The following is a 27840-nucleotide window of genomic DNA, read 5'->3' as shown; positions in this document are numbered from 1 at the left end:
ACGCCTGTCGTTTCATCATTTTTCGCGACTGTCCATGATTCAGGTCTAGAGGATACATGTCAGAGACAGATTCAACCGCTTCACCTAGGAGAGGACTTAAACAATCAAATCGTCTGACGTTCTAGGCCTCAATTTAACTTTATAGAGTTCGGTTTCAGTCTTTTCAACCAAAGGAAGTTTTGAATCAGTCTGTGAGGGAGTGCAGGGCACAATGTCTATATCCGAGGATAGTCCATGAAATTTCTTGATATGACTTGAATGAATCCAGCCCTTGCGGCCCTCGATCTTCACGGCTGTTCTTGTGGTCAGCAGAACCAACTTGGGTGTCTTCCACCTGGGCTCCAGCTGAGTCTTTCGGTCGAAATTTTTCACAAACACGAAATCACCCGGAACTACGTCATGGGGTTTCACCTCAGTGTTGTCGGGAAATGCTGCAGCAACCTGTGAACGACAAGATTGTAGTGCAGACATCAAGGAAGCCAAGTAATCTGTCAGCATATTACAGTCAATATCAGTTATTTTGCGTGGTATGGGCGTCCCCCACATATTTGGTGGTCTGCCGAAGATCACCTCATACGGGGATAGCCCTGTTCGAGAGTGGGCTACCATTCTCATGTAAAAGAGTGCAACTGGTAATGCTACTATCCAGTCGACACCTTTCTCTCTGCATATTTTGGACAGTCTGATTTTCAGTATCTGATTATGTCTTTCTACGAGACCTGCTGCCTCGGGGTGTCGAACACAGTGGAATTTCCACTGATATCCTAGCAGAAGTGAAACATGTTTCATTAATTCGGATGAGAACGGCTGGCCGTTATCTGAGTAGACAACACGTGGTAAACCGTATCGTGGGAAGAATTCTCGAACCAACTGTTTGGCAGTAGTCGGGGCAGTGTAATCTGAAACCGGGTATGCCTCCGTCCAACGGGACAGAGCGCAGACAACTACGAGAACATATTTGAATCCTCGACATCGTTCCATCTGGATATAATCCATCTGGAGGACTTCAAAAGGGTGGTCAGGAGGATGAAATCCACCCTGTTCTACGGGAACGCTTTTTCCTGGGTTGAACTGGCAACAGATCATACAGGTACGGACCTTTTGTTTGGCTGCTGCTCGTAAATGTTTATTGAACCAAATGTGTTGAATGCTGTCTAGCATAGCTTTTTCTCCTAGATGCGCTGGACTATGTATAGTGTTAATTATAACTTGGACCATTGAATCAGGAAGGAACCATACAGACTTTTCCTTCATCATCCATCCTTGGTCCGTTTGGATCCCTCCTAATTCAGTCCATTTCTTTATTTCGTCTGGTGTAGCATGTGTCTGTATGTCAATTACGTCAAGGGTAGGATCTTTGACTGTCATACAATGTGTCGGTGTCGGGACTATTGTCTTTGTCATGTCGGGGGTTTGAGTTTGAGCAGTCTGTTTAGCTGTTCTGTCGGCTAGCTGATTGCCTTGGGAAATGATATCAGTAACCTTCGTATGAGCCTTACATTTCATAATTGATATTGCAGTGGGTAGATGTATTGCATCTAATAAGGCATGAATGAGGGGTCCGTGCTGAATGTGGGCACCGTGGGAAGTTAAATAACCTCTCTCTCGCCACAGCACGCCGAAGTCATGTACAACTCCGAATGCATAACGTGAATCAGTGTATATGTTGACTTTTTTATTTGTGGCTTGAATACAGGCTTGTGTCAGAGCGATGAGCTCTGCGGCTTGAGCTGACAAAGTATTTATACGATTAGTTTCAATGACTTCAGTATCTGTGGTGACTGCGTAAGCAGCCACTAACTCTCCTGTACTTGTTCTCATACATGAACCATCTACATACAACGTCAGGTCTGGATCTGACAATGGGACATCTGTCAAGTCTTGTCTGGGTTTTGTCGTTATAGTAATAACTTCAATACAGTCATGAGCTAGTGGGTCTGTTCCGGTTACTGGCAAAAGTGTGGCAGGATTCAATGTGTTACAGCGTCTGATTTCTATATGTGGCTGAAACAATGTAAGTTCATACCCTGTAAGTCGCGCTATAGTCAAGTGTTGTGTTTGCGTTCTATTTACAAGGACCTCTACTGTGTGTGGTACTTGAACTGTCAATGGATGTCCTAACACTATGGCATCGCTTTGTCTGATTGCTAAAGCTGTCGCTGCTACTGATTTCAGGCATGCAGGCAAAGCCTGAGCTACTGGATCTAATGTACTAGAAAAATAAGCACATGGTTTGTGTGCTCCTGCTTGTTCCTGTGTGAGTACTGACAAGGCAGTACCTTCGCGTTCTGTAACAAAGAGTGTAAACTGTTTTCTGTAACATGGCGTTGCTAAAACAGGTGCTTGACATAAAGCTTTCTTTAGGCTTTCAAAAGCTTGTGTGTGTTCCTGAGTCCAAGGGAGAACAGTCGATGTGGCTGCCTCCTGTGTTGTCAACTGAATGAGTGGTTTTGCTAGAAATGCATACTGAGGGATCCACTGCCTACAATATGAAGTGAGGCCTATGAAAGCTCGTACTTCCTTTTGTGTCTTGGGTATTGGCATGTTAGCTATTAACTGAATGCGGTCGGGTGTAAGCTGCCTTCCCTCCTTGGACAGCGAGTGTCCAAGATAAACAACTCGCTGGACACAGAATTGCAGCTTAGAAGGGGACACCTTGTGCCCCTTTTCGGCTAGAAATTGTAAAACTGTCAGTGATGCTTTTTCACATTCCGGTTCGCTTCTCGCGGTGATCAGCAGATCATCGACGTATTGAAGCAGAGCAGTGTTAACTGGCATGTGGATACTATCGAGTTCTCGTTTCAGTGCTTGGCTATAGATGCTGGGGCTTTCTGTAAATCCTTGAGGTGCGCGTGAGAATTTAAAGCTACGTCCATTTAAACTAAATCCGAACAAATATTGGCTTTCCGGATCTATTGGGACGCTGAAAAAGGCATTCTTGAGATCAATTACAGTAAAGAATGTTGCTTCGGAATCAATAGCTGTCAGTAATGACGAGATATCTGGGACCACAGGAAATTGTGGCACAATGCATTTGTTTAACTCGCGCAGATCAATAACCAATCGATATACTGGCGGGGCCTTAGGATCTGTTCGTTTAAGAATCGGAATTATCGGTGAATTACATACATTGGAGTCTGTTTCTACAACTACTCCTTGGGCAATGAGCTCGTCAATGATTTGTAGTAAAGCCACTACAGCATCTGGTGGTAACTTGTATTGTCGCATTCGTGGTAGCACCACTCCTGCCTTTAATGTGACTCTATATGGTGTAATATTCATGCAACCAACATCAGTAGGGCCTTGTGCCCATAGACGTGTAGGTAAAGTCTGCAGTCGGGGATCCATGTCTCTAGACACATAGTGACCTTTAAAATCACGTAAAAACAACCTTACTCCTTCCGGAGAACAACATATTATGGCTCCTAGAGCTTTCAATGTTTTTATTCCTAGCAAGTTTTCTGGACATGATTTAGTAAGCAATAAATCTGTAGTTCGGGTCAGAGGTCCTATCTTAAGTGGCAGAGGTTGTGACACTTCATTAACAATAGGTTTTCCTGAAAAACCAAGGGAAATATTCTGTGAGCCTGAGAGGGGTGCCCCTGGAACTTCACTACGTTTTATAGTTGTTCGACTTGCCCCTGTATCGAGTAAAAATTTCCTATCTTGGCCTAATAATTCACTATGTACATAAGGTCCTTCTTGATCTACAGGAATCTCGATAAGGGGTAAGTCAACTTCCCTCTCTAGGCTAGTTCATGCGTAACGCTGATACTCAGGATATTCATACTGCGCGGTCTGATACATTTGTCGTGTTGTTGTCTGTGTAGCAGCAACAGGCAACGGTGGTGCAGCTGGCACAAACTGTATTGGCTGTTGTGCGGCTGGCATGGCCTGGGCATGCTGCAGAGCTCCTTGTTCATTCTGATCTTGTCTGAGTGGCCGTGATCTTTCTTGTGTTTTACCTATGGCGATATTATGTTTTAAAACTGGACAGTCGTGTACGTAATGACCTGGCTTTTTACAATAATTGCATGTCCCTTTTACAGGTCCTGCTGAATCGGAATGTGTCATACCCTTTTTATGTCCTTCAGCTGGAACTGTCTGGGAAACTAGCATTTTCATTTTCGTGTCTTTCATGCGTCTGTGTTCATGTTCTTGTTCCTCTCTAATTCTATTGTGATGGTACTGTAACATTTGTAACATTTGTGATGGGGTGTTACCTTGCCAGGTACTCTCGAATTTTAATACTCTATTCTTTACTGGGGGCAGGGCATTTTCTACTAATTTTGTTACAAACAGATGCGGGTATGATTCGCTACTTGCTTTTATGCCACTATTTATACCAAAACATTTTTCAAATCGGGCATAGTAATCACTAGTGTCTTCATCTTGCTTCTGCTTACAGGCTGAAATTGTACCCCAATCTTCCTTTTTCGTAGTTAATAAACGTGGCAGTACCTGTACTAGTAAACCTGGTAATGCTTTAGTTTTATCCCCCAGTCCTGCTCCTGCAGTTCGGGCCTTTTCTTCCGCTTCTAATACTGACCATTCTATCTTTTGGTCTCCTACCTCCCACTCTTTTTCCTTGAGTTTCTCATAAATACCAGCAGGCATCAATACCTTTAATATTGTCATAATGTCGGGATAGGTATACTCTCCCATGAGTAACATGTCTTTAATTTCTCGGTGAAAACCCGCTGGATCTTTGTCATGACTGGGTACCACTTTCTTCATTTGTAACAATTCTATTTTCGATATGGGCGTATATACAAATACGCGCTTAAACTCGTTGTCCTCGCCTTTTATTGGGTGCACTTCTCGTAAGGGATTCTGTCTATCCATGTAATACGTGGTTCTTTCCTTGACGGGCAATGAGACATGCTCTGCGCATACAAAAAGAATATACTGCTTTCTTGATTCTAGAATTTCTTTAATTAATTTAGTACCTGCACCTTTCCATTTATTCATAAGCAATTCAGTCAATATGTCAGGTAAGGGACCAGGGTCCGAATGCTGACTCCGATATAGTATAATGAGTTGTTGAATCATATAAATCCCAGCTAACCTCTGTTCATCTGGGGTGAGATTCAAAAATGTGCGTACTACTGTTTCATCACTATATTTTCCGGGACTGTCCACCCAATGGACAGCTGCCCTGGCTAAATCTTGTTCATCCATAGAATCGAGAAAATGATAACCCCTTCGTTCTCGGAGTAGTTTGTCGGCGGTTTGGAACGAATGCTCGTTAGACCTTATATTAATTATAGGTATTTGGAAATTCCTGTTATTATCTGGACATATCGGACGTATCGAGTCAGTAAGACATCTAGCCTGATTCCTATTACAAGATCTTCCTCTACCTACATAGGCTATGGTGTCTGACTGTCCTGTGGGCAATCCTGACCCTTCTTCCTCGCTTTGTTCGAACTCGTCTACCTCTAATCTTTCTTCGTGTAGGCGTTCTATTTCTTTACGGATCTTTCGGCACATGGCTATTATACAATTTTGCTTATCATGTCTCCCTTCTGATATATTCTGGCTCCATCTGGTAAGAATTTGCATTGCTTCCGGGTCTACCCCCGGTCGGTCTTGATTTCTGATCACACAGTTTATGAGGAAACGTAACAGTTCCCCCTGTATCTCTACTTTCTGGTATTCCATAGCTCTGTTAATACATTCTGGATCTCGCCCTGTTTGGACAAAATGATATATTTTATCTAGATGCGCAGTCATTCCTGGTAACTTCCCTAAATACACTGCGGCTCGTCTGATACGCAATGATGCCAGGGTCATTTCGTCCTCTTTACCGGGCACAGGGTCATATCTGCAATCTATAAGAAGTTCCTTCAGCGTACGGGCACTTATGAGTTTGGGTGTACGCGAATGTGCTGACTCTTGAAAAGTAAGTTTATTTATTCTGGGTGGCGTAGAAAAAATATTGGTAGCACCTCCCGTGGCCCCATCTGGGGTGTCGGGTGTGAAAGGATTCGTTGAACGTGACACAGCAACTACAGGTGTGGACACAGCTATAGAAGTAGCTGTAGGGACGGATGTAGAAACAGATGTGCTTGCCGGAACTTGTGACTCGATCTGTTGCTGTAGGGATACGGGTACTGGATCTTGGCGTTGGACCTCCCTGGTATGCGGTCTATGCGGGGCGGAATTAGCATACTCGGGAGCTGCGTCATCTAAATATGAGGAAAGAAAAACATCTTCTGCGGTTCTAGGATGCCCCTTAGGATGTACCTTGATTGGGAATAATGGGGGTGGCAAGTCTTTCGGTATTTCTGGAGTAGCCTTAGGTAATCCTTCGGCCAGAAGGGGATACATACCATTCATAAGGGCATTTCTTTGTCTGTCTACTTGTTCTGATTTCACTCGGATACCTTCCTCAATTAATAGATTTTCTCGAACTTTATTTGAACTTTCTTTATTCTTTTCTTCCTGTCTACGTGCTTTTTCTGTGCGTCTATGAGATTCTTTACGCCATAACTCAACGGCGTCTTTCTGTGACTGTCTGACTTTCCTTTTCCATAACTCTTCCTCGACTTTCATGATGCACTCTGCATCCCAGGTTCCCGCTGCGGGCCACCTCTGACTTTCTGGTAATCCCTTGGTGTAGTCTACCCATAAATCAAGAAATAATATAGCGTCTAAGCCATGTTTGTGATACATGAAGTGCCCTGGAGTGTCCCTAGGAGGAATAGGGACGGCTTCTTCGAGAACCCCTTTTCTAGTAGTGATCTGTCTTAATTTCGAAAAGAGCGGCATATTGACAACTGATCAGATACTTAATCTTGAACACACTTAATACAAAAGCACAATAATGAACAACCATTCATACCACAATATGCAGGACGTTTTAACACATTAAACATTAAACATTAAACTTTTAACTGAAACAACAATGATGATCGTCTGCATAACTAATCACCAAGCTTAATTCTTGACAATAACTAGATACTTCGGAATACTTGATATACTGCTAAACAGTACAGATACACTGCTAAAACAGTGCAGACCGGATTTGTGTACCCAAACCCGTCTTGACCGGCACAACCTATGTGCACGTCAGAAATGCCTCCCCAGCAATGGTACTCACCGGGTAGCTTCGGAAACGGAAGGCCTCGGTAACTTGAACTTGAACCGGACTGGACTCGACTCGACTCGTCGGACACTGGGCTTGACTTCGAACTGGTGGGTCTCTGTATACCTCGGATCTTGCTCTCTCAGCTAGGCTCTGGTCGGGATACTTCGCACTTCTCACCGCCTCGTCTGGGTGTTGATCGCAGTCTCAGTCGCCCCCGCTTGACCGGAGGGAGATACAGGAAATCCTGCTGGTACGCGTTATTGTCCGTCCAGCTGTGGCAGGAGACCGGGCCTGCAACTCACCGCCGGCGCGTGAGATGAGAAAGTGTCCCTGTTCGGGCGCCATTCATGTGGTAAATAATTTTCCTTTACCTGGACTTAATTTGATACAGAAACATAATTAAATAGCTCAGTAAAATGAGAGGCAGAATCCGTGGTATTAGAGGTTCGGAATGGGCTTTATTCCAATGATCGATTATAATCGGTTGCTCCAAGTTCCATCACCACGGAGGTTCAGGAAGTGAAGTACATACTTTATTGACAAGAAGTAACCTTTATAGTACATACATTACAATGAAGCGAATGCAATAGGCGTAACAATTGATAAGGAAAATGACGATTTATCTGCGTAACCAAAAAATGGGTGTAATAAGGAGTAAAAAGGAACATAATTGGTTATGATGTCACATATAGGTGGATCTATAAGATAATACTTGGCATAGATGCGCGCGCAGCAGTATGACGTGTGATTGACGTGCAACTAGGGGGTGAAGGGGACTTGACATTTAGCTCTACATGTGGAGACAAAAAGTCTGGGAGGTCAAGTCAACCTAATCCCAAATCATATCTAACATCCTATGTTTAAAGAACTATGTTATCCACAAAAGAAGGACTCTCGGACAGAATCTATTCTATACTGACTGTGCGTGCGTGTACAAGCGTCTAAGTGTCTACACTGAAAGCGAGGGGGTAGGAATATTCCATGGTAACAGGGCTATGAATTACTTGCATGAGGACAGAGAAGTCGAGCCTTTTGCTCGGTAGCTGGAAGAATGTTTACTTAAACTACTAGACAGGAATGCATCGGCTGAGGGGGAAGCAGATAACTCGAAGGCGAAATACAGTTCTTGGCAGAGAATAGGCTGATGTCAGGCTTCGTGAGCCGCGCAGAGAATGAGACAAAGTTCATGGTCACAGATGCAGGCTCGAACTGGAGTTTTCAGAGGCAGAAAGCAAGAGGAGTTTGATGACAGAATCAGGGCCTACTGGCCTGGACTGTAAAATGGCATAAGTGAACCATATAAAGCCGGTGGCCTTTCATGTTTAGGAATGGAATATCCGGCCTATTCATGGCGGATCTGACAGAGGTCATGTTGACGGTGGACGCACATGTATTTGCGTCTTCATAACTGGAACTGGAGGGAACATACATGTACTTGTGACATGCACATAGAACCGTTGGGGTCCAAGATAGGGGACATAACTGACCAGAAAAATCCATATTTCCACAGAACCACGCCGTCATGAGTCACGGGCGAGCTGTGCTCATGACGGCGTGGTTCCGTCACGACTCCGCCCACTCTCTAATTCGCCCGCACAGGCGGGGAATTAGAGCCGCGTGGGAGGAACCACGCCATCATGAGCACACGCCGCCCATGGCTCATGACAACGTGGTTCCGTCATGAGCACACAATGGGTTAAGAAAGACCACATTATTGGCTTTTTTGTGGAAACCCAAATACCATACAGTAATATATTTTCACACAGCTTTCTTTGAGATACAGGCAGCTCGTTTACCATTAAGTACACTGGTCACATTGATATTTTAGAACTTTTAAACACAGGAACACAATCTGTGTTCATTGCAAATGAAAGGCTGTTAGGGTTTTTCAGGAATCCACTCTTGAATAAATCCAAATACATTTCCCCATCATATACATCTTTCATTGTTTGTTTCTCATTCTCCATATAGTCATCAAATCGATGTTTCCTTACCTTTTCTGTAAAATGTTTTCGCCTAAACATAGTCTGTAACTGTGCAATTAGGCTATGCTGAATGAAATAAGACACTGAGTCACTTTGAATCAAATCTTTCAAACAATGTTGGTTAGGACAGGTCTGAGTGTTTTTATCAACATGTGTATAGCAAGTGGAACAATAGTAAGTAATATTTGGGGCCTAAATACTTTTTTTGATATATTTGTGAAGGTGATACATAGTTTTGAACATTCTATTACCACGTGGCAAGAGCAAATAGATGAGATTCAGCATATAGCCAGCTGCCTCATCACTCAAGCGAAAACGAATAATAAAGCAACAAAGCAATAGTATGACCACCCCTAAACATTATTTGGAGCCCTCAAAAATAGGTGATGATTCATCTGTGGTATTAGTTTGATCAGAACAAATTTTAATGTCTTTGTACTCATTTTGAATGGTATATCCAACTTGATCCATAGGTTGTTAGAACCAGAATCCGAGTCATTAATTAAATCATCTTTAAGCTGAGCATCCATTTCACCTTTTAAGCTGCTACAAAGCGTATCCCAAACAGTGTCAATTGGATCTTCATCTGTGTCATCTACTGGTGGGGTATAATCTGGTAATGCTGTACTGTTGTCTGAATGCAATGTACACTGCTCTGCAGAAGGTGATGTATGAAGAACTGTAACAAAAGAAAGTATGTTATTGTACATTTAGTAAGCAAAATCTGTTTAATTAGATTGTAAATGTATTATGTGTCAGTAAACAAGTACATTTACTGTGGCAGAAACTCAATGTGGGTTGATGAGGACCTTCATTTTTGCAGGTGATGTGCTTTCAAACTATATACGTTCATGCATCAAATTGTTAATGCAAGCGGTATAAAAAGGAGTATATAATTTCATACTGTACCTTTGGGGATAATGTCATCTGCTGTGCTTGAAGTCTACAAGGATCCTTCTTTAACTTTCTTTGGTGCTGCATATTGTATAATGTTGCAAAAACAACATGTTTTGCCAATGTGCAACATTCCGTCCATCATCTTGTGTGTTTTGCTGTTCACCCTATGTGGGAAGGATATGCCCAGACGTGGGTCCCGTGCTCACTACGCCACTGGAGTCAAGCTATCCTGGCTGAAGAGGGGTGAAACCCCGAAACCGGTCCTAGGATGCTTGATTCCGGTCCAGGGAAGACATGGCTTGGCAGTTCGGGCTGGACTGTTCCCTTGAGGCACAGGGTCAAGACTGATTTGCTTATGGCCATGTATGAACTGGGGTGGCGTGGTGAGCAAAATAACGATGGATTTAACCCACATCTATGACTGGGGGTGAATGTTTTGCCAATGTGCAACATTCCGTCCATCATCTTGTGTGTTTTATTGTATAATGTTGTCATCTGCTTCTTTAATGAAATGTTCTGTCTACTCTCATATAGAAATAGACCAATTAATTAGATTCTGCACTTGGTAATGTGTAGCACAGGACTCCTTGCGACTTCTAAAAGTCAAATCAGAGAAGCTGGCTTGGTGACTTATTAGGTCAATAATGTATTCTCAAAACTGGACAATTTAACTTTGTGATCATGTTAAAATTACTGTGCCATTTAATTCAAAAACACAATGCTTTGTCTCCGCAGAACATGAATTTGAAGACGATTACAATAATATATTAAGTGCATAGCTAACAACATTTAATTACTTACTTACATGCTTCTTCTTTTAAGGGCTTGCCTAACTAAATGACCACAAGAAAGAAAACAGCAGGGTAAAACAAAAATCATGCAGAGCAGATCATTCTCTTTGCAAGGAAGCCTGTTTCACACTGCTGCCTCAAAAAAAAGATGAGCCATCTAAAGTACTATTAATTGCATCTTAGTGTCTCTGTATATTGGACAATTGATATCATCCTAATCTCTGAACACATACCTTTATGCACTTCGAGGCAAATGTTCAGTTGAAAGTGACTAGTGTTGAAAGCAGACTTTAATACAATTGTCATTATAGAAGAGAGTGCCTTCTGAGGTTACTGGCCGTTGTGAGTAAATATGTTTTGTAGATTGAAGTGTCCTCTGAACAGATTTAGTGTAATGTTTTATAATGTGCGCTTACCTCTAATAACCATGTTTGTATGGCCCACGTTTCTTTCCTTTTCTTAGTTGTCCTCCTTCATTCACTTGCATCATTTTTTCTGCTTCCAATAGTCTTGAATAATTATTTGCACATTCAACAGATGTACATACTGTGGAGTACAGATTGAAATATACTTTAAATATGGAAATTGAGCTGTGGGTCTTTCTCGCAGATACAATACTTTGAGTTCCTCGCCTGGTATTATTTTATGATGCCAAACATCTCAGTTCAGTATCTTTCTGGCTAATGGGAGGCCTCTAACAGGTATTAACACCTGACAAATATACAATGCTCTTGTAGCATCGTTTTCAAGATTTACATTTTTCGTGAATTACTGATATGTCTCTTGTAAAGGGGTATATCATATACCCAGGCCCTGTACTTGAAACGTTACCAGTGAGCTTCTAGCACTGATTACCCCAACATAAGTAGCCTGTCAAACTTTTCTCAGGCCATTGTAGAGCCCGGTATGCAGTTTACTGCCATTTCGACTTGGCATTTAAAGCTACTTGCCAAGCCTCAAAATCCCCTTTTATTTCATATAAGTCACCCCAGGCAACCCTTCAGAGCAGGGTGTCATGTAAATAAAGGTCAGACATGTGTGCTTAATCATTATATGTCCTGTTGCCACACAGAAGGACTAAAGGTCAAGTTAGTGAATATATATGACCCCAACCACGATCATCTGCAGTTTTGCCATTCACTCAGCCGCCTACTTAAAGTGGCTGATCTTCCACAAATTTGGGGAGGCAACTTTAATTGCATATTGGACCCTACCCGTGACCGCTCCAAGGGCCCTCCACATTGCCCTTCTGCTGCCGCTGGAGCAACAGTAGATATTATCGACCAGTTATGTCTGCTAGATGTGTGGTGACAGCACCCTGATGGCACCCCAGGATTCACACATTATTCTGCACCCCACGACACCCACTCCAGAATTGATTGCTGGCTGATATCTAAGAGTGTGCTCACCCGGGTCTTCACCTGCGACCCGCTTCCAAGAACATATTCAGATCATGCCATGGTTATGTTAGACATATAATTATGAACTGAACACTTTGCACCTTTCACTTGGAGGTTCCCCCATACTCCTTACTGGACCCGGTCTTTCAGGGAGATATAGCCACATCCATACAGGGCTTTTATGAAGACAATATATGCTTAGTAACTTTGGGCCATATTATCAAGGAAAGGCGATAACATTATTGCTGCTTTAGCAGTAGGAAAGTGCAGCTAAAGCGGTGATAATGGGCTTGATAATATGCCCTTGTGAATTCTCATAGAAGCCCAGGTTCTGGTGTGAACCTGGGCTTCTATGAGAATTCACAAGGGCATATTATCAAGCCCATTATCGCCACTTTAGCAGCACTTTCCTGCCGCTAAAAAGCGGCGATAATGTTATCGCCATTCCTTGATAATATGGCCCCTCTTTCTCAACAGTCTGGGAGGCATTCAAGGTATACATAAGGGGGATAGCAATCTCGAAACACACAGTTGTGTTATGTTCCATACGCGACAGACTATCCAGATTAGAAAAAGAGATAGTACAACTGCAACAATAATATTTGAGATCAGGTGACTCAAAGATCCTAGTGGATATTAAACAAGCATTGGCATAACCAATAGGTCTTGCCTTTGGGACCTTATAAGTATTTAGCCAGAGATATTGACTTTGCCAATGTCTATAAGCTGTGCCTTACAGAAATCTGCTAACTGCAACAAATGATGGACGGAATGCTGAATGATTCAAACATTCTCCCCAAGAGATCTGGGTTAAATCCATCGTTCTTTTGCCCACTACGCCACCCTAGTTTGGACCCAGCCATGCGCAAATCAGTCTTGACCCTGTGCCTCATGGGAACAGTCCAGACCGAACTGCCAAGCCAGGGCCTCCCGGGACCGGAAACAAGCATCCTGGGACCAGTTTCAGGGTATGTCACCCTTCTTCAGCCAGGCTAGCTTGAATCCAGTGGCACAGTGAGCAAGGGACCCACGTCTGGGCATACCCATCCCACTTAGGGCAAAAAGTGTAACTGCAACAAATGGAGGACGGAATGTTGAATGATTCAAACATTCTCCCCCAGTCAAGAGATCTGGGTTAAATCCATTGTTCTTTTGCCCACTACGCCACCCCAGTTTGGACCCCGCCATGTACAAATCAGTCTTGACCCTGTGCCTCATGGGAACAGTCCAGATAGAACTGCCAAGCCAGGTCCTCCCTGGACCAGAAACAAGGAACTTGGGACCGGTTTTAGGGTATGTCACCCTTCTTCAGCCAGACTAGCTTGAATCCAGTGGCACAGTGAGCAAGGGACCCACGTCTGGGCATACCCATCCCACGTAGGGTGAAAAGTGTAACTACAACAAATGATGGATGGAATGCTAAATGATTAAAACATTCTCCCCCAGTCAAGAGATCTGGGTTAAATCCATTGTTCTTTTGCCCACTATGCCACCCCAGTTTGGACCCAGCCATGTGCAAATCAGTCTTGACCCAGTGCCTCATGGGAACAGTCCAGACCGAACTGCCAAGCCAGGTCCTCCCTGGACCGGAAACAAACATCCTGGGACCGGTTTCAGGGTATGTCACCCTTCTTCAGCCAGGCTAACTTGAAACCAGTGGCACAGTGAGCAAGGGACCCACGTCTGGGCATACCCATCCCACTTAGGGCGAAAAGTGTAACTGCAACAAATGATGGACGGAATGCTGAATGATTGAAACATTCTCCCCCAGTCAAGAGATCTGGGTTAAATCCATGGTTCTTTTGCCCACTACGCCACCCCAGTTTGGACCCAGCCATGTGCAAATCAGTCTTGACCCTGTGCCTCATGGGAACAATCCAGACCGAACTGCCAAGCCAGGTTCTCCCTGGACCGGAAACAAGAATCCTGGGACCGGATTCAGGGTATGTCACCCTTCTTCAGCCAGGCTAGTTGGAATCCAGTGGCACAGTGATCAAGGGACCCACGTCTGGGCATACCCATCAAACTTAGGGCGAAAAGTGTAACTGCAACAAATGATGGACGGAATGCTGAATGATTCAAACATTCTCCCCCAGTCAAGAGATCTGGGTTAAATCCATAATTCTTTTGCCCACTACGCTGCCCCAGTTTGGACCCAGCCATGTGCAAATCAGTCTTGACCCTGTGCCTCATGGGAACAGTCCAGACCGACAGTCAGTGAGAGAGTCAGTCAGTCAGTCAGTGAGAGAGTGAGAGTCAGTCAGGGGGAACAACCTTTACAACGCAACTGTTACAACGCACTACACTTACAACGCATTGTTTACAACGCAAAATCCATTACAACGCACTACACTTACAACGCATGACACTACAACGCATTTTTAAAAACTACCTTTACAACGCATTCCATTACAACGCCTACCATTACAACGCATAATATTACACTACACTATCCAACACTTACTCTACTGTTGCACCCCCTGGAGTTAGAATAGTAATTTTTACCCCTATACTATCCAACACTTACCCTACTGTTGCACCCCCTGGAGTTAGAATAGTAATTTTTACCCCTATACTGTCCAACACTTACCCTACTGTTGCACCCCCTGGAGTTAGAATAGTAATTTTTACCCCTATACTATCCAACACTTACCCTACTGTTGCACCCCCTGGAGTTAGAATAGTAATTTTTACCCCTATACTATCCAACACTTACTCTACTGTTGCACCCCCTGGAGTTAGAATAGTAATTTTTACCCCTATACTATCCAACACTTACCCTACTGTTGCACCCCCTGGAGTTAGAATAGTAATTTTTACCCCTATACTATCCAACACTTACCCTACTGTTGCACCCCCTGGAGTTAGAATAGTAATTTTTACCCCTATACTATCCAACACTTACCCTACTGTTGCACCCCCTGGAGTTAGAATAGCAATTTTTACCCCTATACTATCCAACACTTACCCTACTGTTGCACCCCCTGGAGTTAGAATAGTAATTTTTACCCCTATACTATCCAACACTTACCCTACTGTTGCACCCCCTGGAGTTAGAATAGTAATTTTTACCCCTATACTATCCAACACTTACCCTACTGTTGCACCCCCTGGAGTTAGAATAGTAATTTTTACCCCTATACTATCCAACATTTACCCTACTGTTGCACCCCCTGGAGTTAGAAAAGTAGTTTTTACCCCTATACTATCTAATACTTACCTTAAATGCAATTCAATATTATGCGTTGTAATGGTATGCGTTGTAAAGGTAGTTTTTAAAAATGCGTTGTAGTGTCATGCGTTGTAAGTGTAGTGCGTTGTAATGGATTATGCGTTGTAAAAAATGCGTTGTAAGTGCATGCGTTGTAAAAGTGTGCGTTGTAACGTCATACATCCGTCAGTCAGTCAGTCAGTGAGAGGAGAGCCATTGGAGAGAGCCTGGTAGGTTCAGGCACCTAATGCATGGTATGCAGAGAAAATGGGGAAGTGGAGAGAGAAGGGGGGCTGTGCATCCTCAGCAGACAACCAGGTGGATAAATGCACCTGCTGCATGGTGTGCAGTGATTGGTGGTGGGATATGTCACTGAGCAAGCCTCCACCATAAATAAAACTGATTGCGCGTAGACACACAACATCTACAAACATCAAACAGAACAAGCTTTCTTCTCACTGAAAATAGTACAGTAAAGTACAGGCAGCACCAGGCATAACTAGACTCCCACAAACAGAACAGGACAAGCTTCTCTCCGACACTGTGCATGTAGAGCACAGACAAAAACATGTGAAGCTTTTCTTGCACAGATGATGCAGAGCAGGGGAGTACTGTAACTTTAGACAGATGCCGAACAAGTACAGCACAAGCTTACTACTGTACAAATTGGTCCAAATGCGACAAAAGACAGGCCAGCGGGTAGAAGAGCAAGCTTCGCTCGAATACTCAACACTACATCATGCATCCGCAGTTTACTTTACACCCCCATGTCACAGAAGTGCATGTACAGTAAAAAAGCTAGATTTATCAGTGGGTTTACAGAGTTTCTTTCGGATTCCATCACTGCCCTACCCAACTACAACAGTACTTGAGCTCTCAAGGCTCCTGGACAATATTCAAAGCTGAGAATAGGTAAAATCCTGGATGTAAGGATTAACTTTCTTTTTAGAAGTGTATAGGGGGTGAGCTGGGATTTCTGGGAGGTCAGTGACGGTGATGTGCACTAAGCAGTTGAAAAGCTGTATATGACGGTTTTTAAAGTGGAATTTTAGTAGTGGCACTTGTTGATATAGCACTGTTCATACATAATACCATTTCACAATATAAATTGCATGATTTATTGTCTTGGGTGAGAAAGCGATCAGGTGGAATTTAAACCTATGGTCTTAAGCATAAAGAATCTTGTCCGCAACAGAGTAGCAGTTTAGAAGTGGAGTGATTTAATTATTTGTCTACCAAGTTTAAAACTTAAAGCCCTATTTTTGTTCGGAACGTCATGTAAAAAAGACAAAGTGCCTTGTAAAAATTGAGGGGAATAAAAGAATTCAAATTAGAAGGAGATAATATCACGCACTCCTTCTGAAAGAATGAACCCATGTACTAATAAAAAATAATACAAAATGTTCGCAATTTCATGGCTTTATATGTTAACGTTGCACAGTGCAGAAAGAAGGAAATTTTAAATGTGCAGAAAATTATCAAAAACATTTCCACATCAAGCTGTTCGGCCACCCCTAGTCTAATTAGCCAGTCTTTGCCTCCTACCTTAGCGTGCAAAAAAGGCTAGGAAGATATATTTATTCCCACACATGCTGCTTACTTTTGAAATGAAAGAAAATAATTAGGCTGTCCATGGACCAATCGAGATAAGTGGTCGCAGTTGGCCGGATGGCTCAAGTAAACTCAAGAGTACTCAGGGCTTAATCTTTTTAAGAAACCCTGCATACATCGGAAGGTCTGATTTCCCACGAGCGCCTCTGACGCCTGCCACCGGCTCTGGGAGCTGTGGAGTCAATCTTACAGCATGAGCCAATCAGATGCAACTGTTTCAATAAGGAAAGCAGCGAAGGTCAGCAAGAGGAATTCAAGGCCGTGCACACCATATTTATCAGTTACATTATATTACACAATGTTCCCCACAAACAAACTGAAATAACTTTACAGACCCCACCCCACTGAAAACCTATGCCTGCCCGAGCTTGGACTCGAACCCGGGTCCTCAATAGACAGCAGCTCCCCCTCCGTCAACTGTAGCATCCAAATACATACATAACTATTAAATAGCCAAAATGTTAAAATTTACAGCATGTCCTGCTTACACTCACCTTTAGGCCTATACCTGAACTAATCAGGTAAACTCGCAAAGCCAACGCACATCCGGGAGCGCCTGAAGTGACCTCTGCTGCAAGAATGAATGCAGTGAGGGTGCAATGGCCATAAAAAGGGCAGGAAAACTTCAGGGATACCAGCGTATCTCAGGTAAGGCATGCTGCAGCAGAGACCAAGGGGTCCAGCTTACTCGAGACAAGCCTGAGGTTCATATCGACGCGGTACTAGCAGCACGTCCCACTCGGTCAACCGCACCCCCAGGCTACTGGGGAGCCCTGCAGGCCAGTGTCAATTACCTCAATTCTGAGCACGGAGCCTCGCCTAAAAAAAGAGCTGGCAGTCCTAGACTCCCGGCCCCAGGACTTAAAGTGGGCCGGGTCCTGCCGGTGCTGACCGTTCATCTTTAGGTGCCCTTCTACCCAGTGCCACAAGGACTAGATTTTATGTTTTAAATATATATTGCACGCTGGGAGCGCATTAAATTGAGCAGCAGTAAAAATATGAGGAGGAAACATTTTTCAAATCATGGGAGGTGCAGGCTCGAACCTGCTTTATGAATTTGAGAGTCAACTGCTCTAACATTAGGCCACAGCGTTCGCCAACAAAAACGAGTAAAATCTTTAGTATTGTATACAACAAAGTGAGAGTTGTTGCTTATTTATCTGAAGCAAATTACACCCATTGACAAAGCCAATAGACCTGGCTTGTTGTAGGTGTAACGTTACTTGTGTTTTATAGCAAATGAATGAACAGAAGCAGCAAATTTCCAGTGTGGCAGCTCTGTGCAAAGGAAAGTTGTTTGGCTTTAGTGAAGGGCCCGTTTGTTTTTTGTTTTGTTATGAGGGGGGAGCCTGCAGGCCAGGGTCAACTCTGATTCTGAGCCCCGGACCTCACATAAAAAAAGAGCAGGCAGTCCTAGACTCCCGGCCCCTGGTCTTAAAGTGGGCCAGGTCCTGCCGGTGCTGACCGTTAATCTTTAGGTGCCCTTCTCTACCCCTCACTGCCACAGGGACTAGATTTTATGTTTTAAATATATCGCGCACGCTGGGAGCGCATTAAATTGAGCAGCAGTTAAAATATAAAGGGGAAACGTTTTTCAAATCACAGGAGGTGCAGGCTCGAACCCGCTTTATTAACATGAGAGTCGACTGCTCTAACATTAAGCCACAGCGTTTGCCACCAAAAACGAGTAAAATCTTTAGTATTGTATACAACAAAGTGAGAGTTGTTGCTTATTTATCTGAAGCAAATTACACCCATTGACAAAGCCAATAGTCCTGGCTTGTTGTAGGTGTAATGTAACTTGTGTTTTATGGCAAAATTAATGGACAGAAGCAGCTAAATACTAGTGGGGCAGCACACTATGCTAAGCACAGATTTTAGGCTTAAGCATTAGTTACTTTACACATGGACCTGTTCATTTTTTTGTTTTAGTGACACCTTCAATCTCACGGTATGCCCCAGTGCACACGCATGCGGTGCCAGATGCATTTATATCTGAATGCGTACTGCATAATAGCTTAGTGTATTTGTATAGTGACACTGGCTGCTTAGCAGCTGATGGCACACCATCTTTCCAGATCGAAAGTGTAGTGAGAGATGCTGAGGAAAGTGGATTAGAGCTGTGTGCTTGTACTCTACTATTAGAGGTCTGGCTGCGTTGCTGAGTAATGAGAAGAGCAGACCGGGGCATAGCTTGGGGGGGACAGGTGTTTGGAGTGGTAAAACACCCACATAAATGTATTCTGTACTAATTAGTTGCACTGCTCTCCCTTTCCGCTACCCCTTAAGCCCCCATCATGTCTTGCTTCTTAGATACTCTGCGTTAACAAGCTATGCGACCATGATTGTTGGGAAACCTGATCCCTATGCCGCAGTCTCTACAGCAGGGGCTCCAAGGCCTGTGTTACACCCACCCGAGTCGGGGTGCCTTCATCACTGCTGCTGCATGAATGTTGATGTGTAGTTTTACTTCAGTTGAAGGGGATGTGCTTCGTATGGCCAGGTTCCCAGCCGGTTTTTATGTCCCACTAATTTTCTAATTCGCCAGCTGGTTCTTAGCAAACAGGAGGCTGTTGTGTAACTAAGGTAGAACGATGTTCTCAGCGGTCAAATGATGTCAATTGTCACTTCTATTAAGCCAGGTCGAGGAGGGAGGGTTTTTAAAATAAAATATCTGATTTTCCAAAATTGGTAACAACACGCTCTGACATTATTTTAAACACTTTCTGTCCTTTTCCTGGTCTCTACTTTGCCTCCCAACTTCTCTCTTTGCTCCTGATGCCTTGAAATACCTGGGTCGGGTGGCTTAGGGGAATAAAGCATCATGGTCAAAGGTTTAGATTATGGTGGGTCCACTCAACCATTCGCCCTTCTGAGGTCGACAAAATGAGTAACATTGAGTTGGGCAATGATAAACATGTTGTTCAGCGGCAAGATACCCCTAGGTGAACGTGCACTTTACAGATGCATGTATGTTGAAGTTACATGTGGTCGGCATATAATGCTTTGTGAATGAGACCACTAGGAACAACTTAAGTATTTCTATGGCATTTCTATGGTATTTACCACACTGTCTACAGCCTCCAAATCTCTCTTTGCTCCTGTTGCCTTGAGGTGCATGTGGTTTGCATATGGTGCACATATATGGGAGCTCCCTTGCCCCAACTACCTTTCATTCCCTTTTCTTCCAAGAAATCCCCACTCTAGCTTTTTTTCCCCCGGCAAACAGCATCAGAAGTCTTCCCGTAGTCCTATGGGGTATACAGTGGTCACTCTCTATCGTTAGAAGCATGTGATAGAATGGATGAGATGGGGCATGGTTAATGGTGTGTACAGCTGTATTGCGCTACCAAGCAACGCTAATTTGTCAAAATATTGCAGCTCCATACGGATCTGCCCACCATTATATCATATGAATGTAATCCCTTTCGCACCTAACGGCTAGTGCGGTCAACCTCGAATCTGGGGAACTGGGTTCGAGTCTGGGCAATGATGCTGAACATTCTGTGATTCTGGACAAATTACTTAATCTCCCCATGCCTCACAAAATAAAAAATAAAAATAAAAAAAATGAATGTGTCCTCATGGAATGCAACTGATACTATGTTAAGCGCTCTGAATACCTATTTGGGTCAAGTTTGCGCTATATAAAACTCTGTAAAATAAATAAATATTTTTTTTAACTGGATAATTATGCAATTTCCTCAATGGCCTTCAGTGAATGCTTAACACTTCTTTGTAGTCCAAAATCTACGCGCATTAGTTATAAATTGCACCAGGTCAGTGTACTTTTTGTGATGCTTTTCTCCAATTAAATAATCTGTGAATCAGTTTGAAATGCTTTGTATTATACCTCTGAAACTTAAACCAGTCACAAACTAATTCCTGGTTTTTATATCTAGCAGGACATAATCATGGTTTCAGTCAACGTCCTATTTTTCGCTTGCGATTGCTCTGTGTGTGTCAGAAAAGATGGAGACTTTCTGCTTTTGGACAATTTGGTTGTTACGTGAACTCCAAGAGGAAGAAATTGCAGAGAAAAGATGCAAGGACAAAAAAGCCAAGCAAAGTGGGCAGGATTACATAAGAGTTGCTAACCATACTCATGCCGAAAGCAGAGCTTTTCAGCCTGGTGATGTGAGTTCGCGTATGAACTTGCAGAAACTTGAAAACCGGGCCCTTTTAGCAGGGATGGCTAGTGTCCTTCATCAAAAATCTACAAGTAAATATGACGCAGTAGAACGTGAAAATCAACTTGTCTTGGAGTCCCCACTTAAATCCAAATATCAAGGACAAAAACATGCCTCCCTTTCACCACCACACGAGTTAATACCCCAAAAACTATTTCCTACACAAGAGCTGGCTGTTTCGAGCAATGAAGTAACACCAACTAGACCCTGCAAACAAGATCCCAAAATGATGGTACACTTGGCACCACATAGTTTGACACCACAAGGCTTTGTGGCTCACGGCTCGCAGTCACACAGCCCGGCCTACAGTGACTTTCCATCTGCAGTAACACCTGTGTATGTGAACCGTACCCCTTGCCATGATGACCCGTTTGCTAGCAACGAAAGCTGTGACCATAATGTAAGCAGAGCTAAATGAGTGCTGCCATTATACAGATTTGCATATTGTTAAGCCTGTATGCCAGCCTTTTTTCCTTGGTAACCGTAACATGCCTTTTGTTGCCAAAACTACATACGTTCTACCGGTTATCTCTGCAAAAAGCCTTGATACTTATTAAAACATTGAATTAATATGGTGCATTAATTTCCTCAACAATAGGGCACATATACCTTCCTATTAAAAAAATGTGAGTAAACAAATGGAAAACTGTTTGATGTGATCAGTATAAATGATGGACTAAAGGTTGCTTTTCTTTTTTATCCCCCTCAGGACAATGAAGAATCATTTCATTTGATGACAGAGGAAAGTCCCTCATTCAACACTGGGGTGATTTTTTTTAAGGTACATAGGAAATAGCATTTCCACTTTGTTGACCTAATTATGATTTGCTTTCTCTCTAAGGAAATGGTATATAACTCCTTGTCCATAATTAATCAAAACGAAAGCTTTTCTGTTGGCCCTGGTTCCTGTCTGAATGAGGAGTGTGTACGGTTACAAGCTGAAAGCGAACACTTAAAAGGTGTGTGCTTGATATTCTACCTTTCCACGTAAACTGCAAAACATTTCCATTAATAATCCTTTTTATCGATCCAAACACATGCATTGCCAAAAAGTATGCTTGTTATGTGTATATTGTATTTATTATCTGCTGCCTTTAACAACTGTATTTATTTGATTAAAGCACAGTTGCAAGGCACTTGCAATAGTGAGTTAGCTATACAGTATTTGCAAGCTGCACTGTCTGCTTTGACCAATTCAAGCAATTTAACTGATACAACAGCATCTATAATATGCAGTCGATCATTCACTGTACAAAAGGTACTTCTTGTCTTTGCCACTCTTTTAGCACAGTTAAAATTTATATAGGACAAACCTTATAGATTTCCTACATGAGGATTTTGAAATCTTTCTGCATGCAATGTTTTTAAATATGGCTACTTTATACTCCTGGAGCTAACCTAGCAAATATGACATTGTTAGCCATGTACAGATGCCAAATCAAAATAAAAAAAACACTCTATTCTATATATATTTTTTAGTATGTAACCTAACATAATGGCAAATAGTTAATAGTTGTGTTATTTTGCAGACTGATATGCAGCAGTTGATAAAGGACTCAAATGATCCTTCACGGTTCAGAGATGTACTCGTTCCAAAGAGAAAATTGCACAGACTCTTGGAGGAAGCCAAGGCAGCTCGGGACAGTGCAGGTTTTCTTCTCAATGGTATCAGCTAAATACTTTTTTCTCCTAAAGAACTTGCATCTGCAAAAGATGTAACGAAGTCTCGTGCTGGAAGAGCTGCCCTTAATGAGGAGAAGGTTGATGCATTGTTTGGTAATTGATTACAAATGTTCAAATTAACATTCAGTCGAGCTTGAATTGTGAAAATTCATTATTATACATTGTGTTAAGTTGTGTTTGCATATGTGTACTGTACGATGACTCCATCGTTACTTAACAGCTGTCTGCAAAAGAACAATAAGAGCAATGGGGGTGGCTTGTACATTCTTAACAGTTTGTGCTGAGCTTGTGCTACAAATGGCATGCAAATCTGGTGCAAAGCCTTGAGTTGGGATTTCATTTCTAAATCCGTAGGTCCAGGTGTGAGGGGCTCACACTGGATGAATGGGTGATAGCAAACTGCACTTATAAAATATACTGTGCTCACAGCTTTTATTTAGACCTGATCAACTCTCCTAATAATTAGATCAGTTGGTCCTGGTCCTAGCACTTGGTTGTAAGCTCCTATTTTGATTTCTGCTCACTATGCTAGTTTCTTAGACTGTTTTCCAAATATGAATATTGCAAGTACAGTTCATACTCACCGTGGGTTTTGTAAAGAAATCTGGCACTGATTTCTTTCTGTTTGCAGAGGAAGCATGACAGCATCTAGTGAACATGAGTATGGCACATGTTTGTTTCAATGCATCTACATTGGTACAGTCTTTCTTCCAAGTATCCCAGCATTTCAAATGAGTGAAAGAGGCAGAGACGACAGACTGCTACTTGAGGCTAGAACTGTCATTAGGGACCAGGGGCTAAACACCAGTTATGTGGCGGTGCTTTGTGTTCAATTTCTGTTGTAAGTCACGTTTGCTCTTTTATAATTCTCACATTTAGTGCAGATTTTGAGCTACAGAAAAGTACCCCTGCTCTTAGCCATGCCCACTCCTGCTGCCCTAAATGTTATATGAAGTTTTGGAGGGGACCCAACTTTTTATCATCAGAGGTCTCATCCCACAAAAGTTAAGACCTTTGTGAGAGGTGGACATGTCTGTCCTCTTCCTGAAACTCCAACAGATTTCCTGACTATACAACTTGCTGCTTCACTCTTAACTTCATAAAGGAACTTTTTCTTTCTTCACCTTCTGCCCTCCTCTTCATCAATGCTTTGCTCTCACCTGTGCCTCTTTGACCAAGTGACCTTAATGTTTCACTTAGGAACCCTGTAACCCTAACCATATCTCAGCTGGCACACTGTATGAAATAATGGAATTTGAACTTTTTATAGGCAGCCCAGCCCTATTAAAATCCCCAAATAGTGGTCGTAGCATGATACTGATGTGTGTTATTTTGTTTTTCCAGAGTTTATGAAGTCTGTGTGCGGTGCCAACGGCTGGCCATCACTGGACAACAGAAGTATGAGAAGGAAGCTGACTATAAAAATTTGCAATGCCAGAAGAGGATTAATGAAAACTCTGCATCTAGAATCAAACCACGAAGTTGCTGGTTTTCATTAAGCCATTTGTTCTTGTTGCAGTAGTCTGGCCTTTTTTCCCTGGATTTTTTTTTCTGGACTTTTTCTCTTGTTTGGTATCCTGGCCCCTGTGGGGCCAAATATGTGCTTTAGAGAAATAAAATTACATGTTGACACATCCCTTTTGATCATTTTTCCTTTAACCACTGTTTTGTTTAGTCTTTTGCAAATGGCCACCATGTCAAACAGCGTCAGATAATGCTCTGTACCTCAAAATAAGGCAAATCCCAGTGAGTCAGGAGTATGGGAGTAGCGGCACACGTTAAGCTTATCTGAATGCAAAGGTATAACATTGCTGCAGACCATTTCTTTTGTATGAAGGTGGTTGTGGTATTTCTGCAGCACAAACCTAGCCAAAAATGGCAATTCACAGAGTTATTTTATACAAGTGTCTACCTCTCACTGTAGAGTTTAAAAGGTAATCTTTCCAAAGCAGGAGAAAATTAATCTGATCATTAGGACCAGATTTATAGAAGTTTTGTGTCTGGTTTGCTTGAGTTTTATAATGCAGACCTGCATCAAAATCCTTTTCAGGATTTGCAAACCAGAGCAAATTGGTATTTGGTACAACACTCATCCGAAATGGGAAACGTTTCACGTTTGTCTAGACATAGTATTTTTTTGGTAACAGAAGGGTACCCTTCCATCACAAAACCTAAGCTAGACTCTCGCAGACCACATTGCATTATAGTGCCAATGTGTGTGCATGGCTCTCAGCTGCCTAATGGTAAGTGGTGCTAGTGAGAGGGATAGACATGACACTTTCCTACTCTCCCTGTTATGCAACACATCCAATTAGGGTGCTGCACTTCGTTCAGCGACAGTTTTGTAAATCTGGGCCTTACTTTAGAACTCATGGCATTGCAAAAAAATCTTGGTATTGTGTAAAAAAGGCATATTACATCCACATTGCCTGTACATGGAGGAAGTGGTCCTCCAAATGTTTTCCTACCAACAAATCCATATTCCTAAACTTCTAGTGGGACCTTGCAAGGCAATATTGTCAGTCGGCTAACGTGCTCCTAACATGGAATTGTCAAGGTGTAATCCAACCCGTAATGATTTATTAGTGATCCACAGGCATTCTATATTATTAATTAAATCATCTGGGAGTAATCCACACTTGGCCTTCAATTGGCTTAAAATAATCCAAGAGTATTTCACAATCATCTGAAAGTCCTTATGTAGTCATCATTTAGTAATCCACACTCATTCTGTAGTTCTCCTTAAATAATCCTGAGTTATCCATGCTCATTTTTGAGTTGTCCCCTGATAATTACGGGAACAGCCTGGCTGAAGTCATCAGAGAAGTCCAGAATCACTCCAGGATGACCTTCGTTTTTGACTAGGGTAGGCGCATCTTTTGTTATAAGGCATCTGGAAATGAGGTACCCAGTTAAGAGGAACAAAATGCGTTTGATTGATTTCACACTGTGCGTATTCTCTACACATACTAGTGACCTCTGTGTAATGTCCACACATATGCTGGCCACAATGTTTACTTCCAGATACGGTTCTAGCACACGTGACCTACTTTTAAATTCATACCTGCGAAAATGTTTTGTGCCATTTTATAAAGGGTGGGGTAACTCGCATAATTCTGTGAAACATAATCCATGGACGTCATTTGGGAGTACCAACTGGAGCCAGTCCTTGTTTTATAACATTATTCTTCCGGTTCATGCGGGAAACTTGGCTACCCCATTAGAATTAATGGTCATTTGGGAGAAGCCAGGGGTAGCAGCTGTGACCTCTAGCTTGCTCTCCGCTACTCCTAGCACTTCCTTTGCAACCCCTGGCCTCAGAGGGGGCAAAGGCTTTGCCAGCCTGAGGCCAAGGGTCACAAAGGAAGTGCCTACAGTTGCAGAGAACAAGGTAGAGATCACAGCTGCGACCCCTGACTACTCCCAAATGAGGTCTATAACATAATCATGTGGAATTACCTAAACATTCTACGCGATTACATGGAATTAAATTAAGAGTTATTCTGCATTTAGAGGTATTTTCTTACCACAACAATACCCCCTCATGTCCTTAATGGACGCAAGGATGCATTTTGCGCTACGAAATAGCAGTAAATGAACCAAAACATGAACAGATACACAAGCAGGTGCTCACGCTCACTAAGGTGCCGATTCCAATCCTGTAAGACCCGGGTACGATTCGTCGTACGGAGCGTATTCTCCATAACCGGGAAATCCACCGTACAATCCAGCAAGTACGATTTGTACAGAAATAGCATTTCCGTACGATTCGTACAAAACTCCGTACGGCTAAAAAATACCTACGTGTCTGATCCTGGACAGCGCATACGCGACGTCCGTACGGAGTCAGGCAGCGTTTTACAGACCAGCAAGTACAATTCGTCCCTACGTCACTCCGCACAGCTATTTTTTTACGGCAGCCAAAAACAGCCAGGAAACTGAGTCCGATGCAAAAACGGAGCCCTGGTACGTGACGGACAGCCATGGACCCCATCCTACGTGTCATCCCGGCCCTCTTAGCCTACGACCTGGTGCACCGAACCCGACGCACACGCCGCAGAAGGTGAGAACAACACCCAGGGGCCAAGGGGGGGTGAGGGGCAGGAAACATACCCCTTACCCAAATTAAAACCTACAATATTGAGGACATACATTACCTCCAGGGTCTGGTCACTCCGGGGGGCGTGTCCACCAATCCCTGCGTCACGCAACAACGGAAGTGGACTCGTACGTGTACCCCTATGGCAACACTACAATAGTGATACGCACCGTACTCACACATCCATAGCGTGGGTACGGTCCATAGCACTATATTAGTGGTGCCGTGGGGGTATGTGTGGTACGGACTGTACACACGCCCTCAGAGCGTGTGTACGGTCCGTATCACCATTGTAGTGGTGCCGTAGGGGTACGCATGGTATGGACCGTACACACACCCTCAGAGCGTGTGTACGGTCCGTAACACCATTGTAGTGGTGCCGTAGGGGTACGCGTTTTACGGACCGTACACACACCCTCAGAGCGCGTGTACGGTCCGTATCACCATTGTAGTGGTGCCGTAGGGGTACGTGTGGTACGGACCATACAAACGCCCTCAGAGCGTGTGTACGGTCCGTATCACCATTGTAGTGGTGCCGTAGGTGTACGTGTGGTACGGACCGTACACACGCCCTCAGAGCGTGTGTACGGTCCGTATCACCATTGTAGTGGTGCCGTAGGGGTATGGGCGGTACGGACCGTACACACGCCCTCAGTGCGTGTGTACGGTCCGTATCACCATTGTAGTGGCGCAGTAGGGGTACGCGTGGTACAGACCGTACACAGGCTCTCAGAGCGTGTGTACGGGCCGTACCGCGCGTACTCCTACGGCACCACTACTATAGTGATACGGACCGCACCCACACATACATAGCGTGGGTATGGGCGTATCACCATTGGATTTGGGCCGTAGGGGTACGGGTGGTACGGACCGTACACAC

General features: G+C 43.3%; 2 pseudogenes; one reads left to right on the top strand and one right to left on the bottom strand.

The window, feature by feature from the left end:
• LOC146857418 (uncharacterized) overlaps window positions 1-27840 on the bottom strand; it is a 172034-nt pseudogene that overhangs the window by 9700 nt on the left and 134494 nt on the right.
• On the top strand, window positions 20961-24360 carry LOC146857419 (uncharacterized; annotated as a pseudogene).

Source organism: Triturus cristatus, chromosome 3_2 (genome assembly GCF_964204655.1).
Source record: "Triturus cristatus chromosome 3_2, aTriCri1.1, whole genome shotgun sequence".
Taxonomy (NCBI): Eukaryota; Metazoa; Chordata; class Amphibia; order Caudata; family Salamandridae; genus Triturus; species Triturus cristatus.
This window is presented reverse-complemented; position numbering and strand designations above follow the sequence as displayed.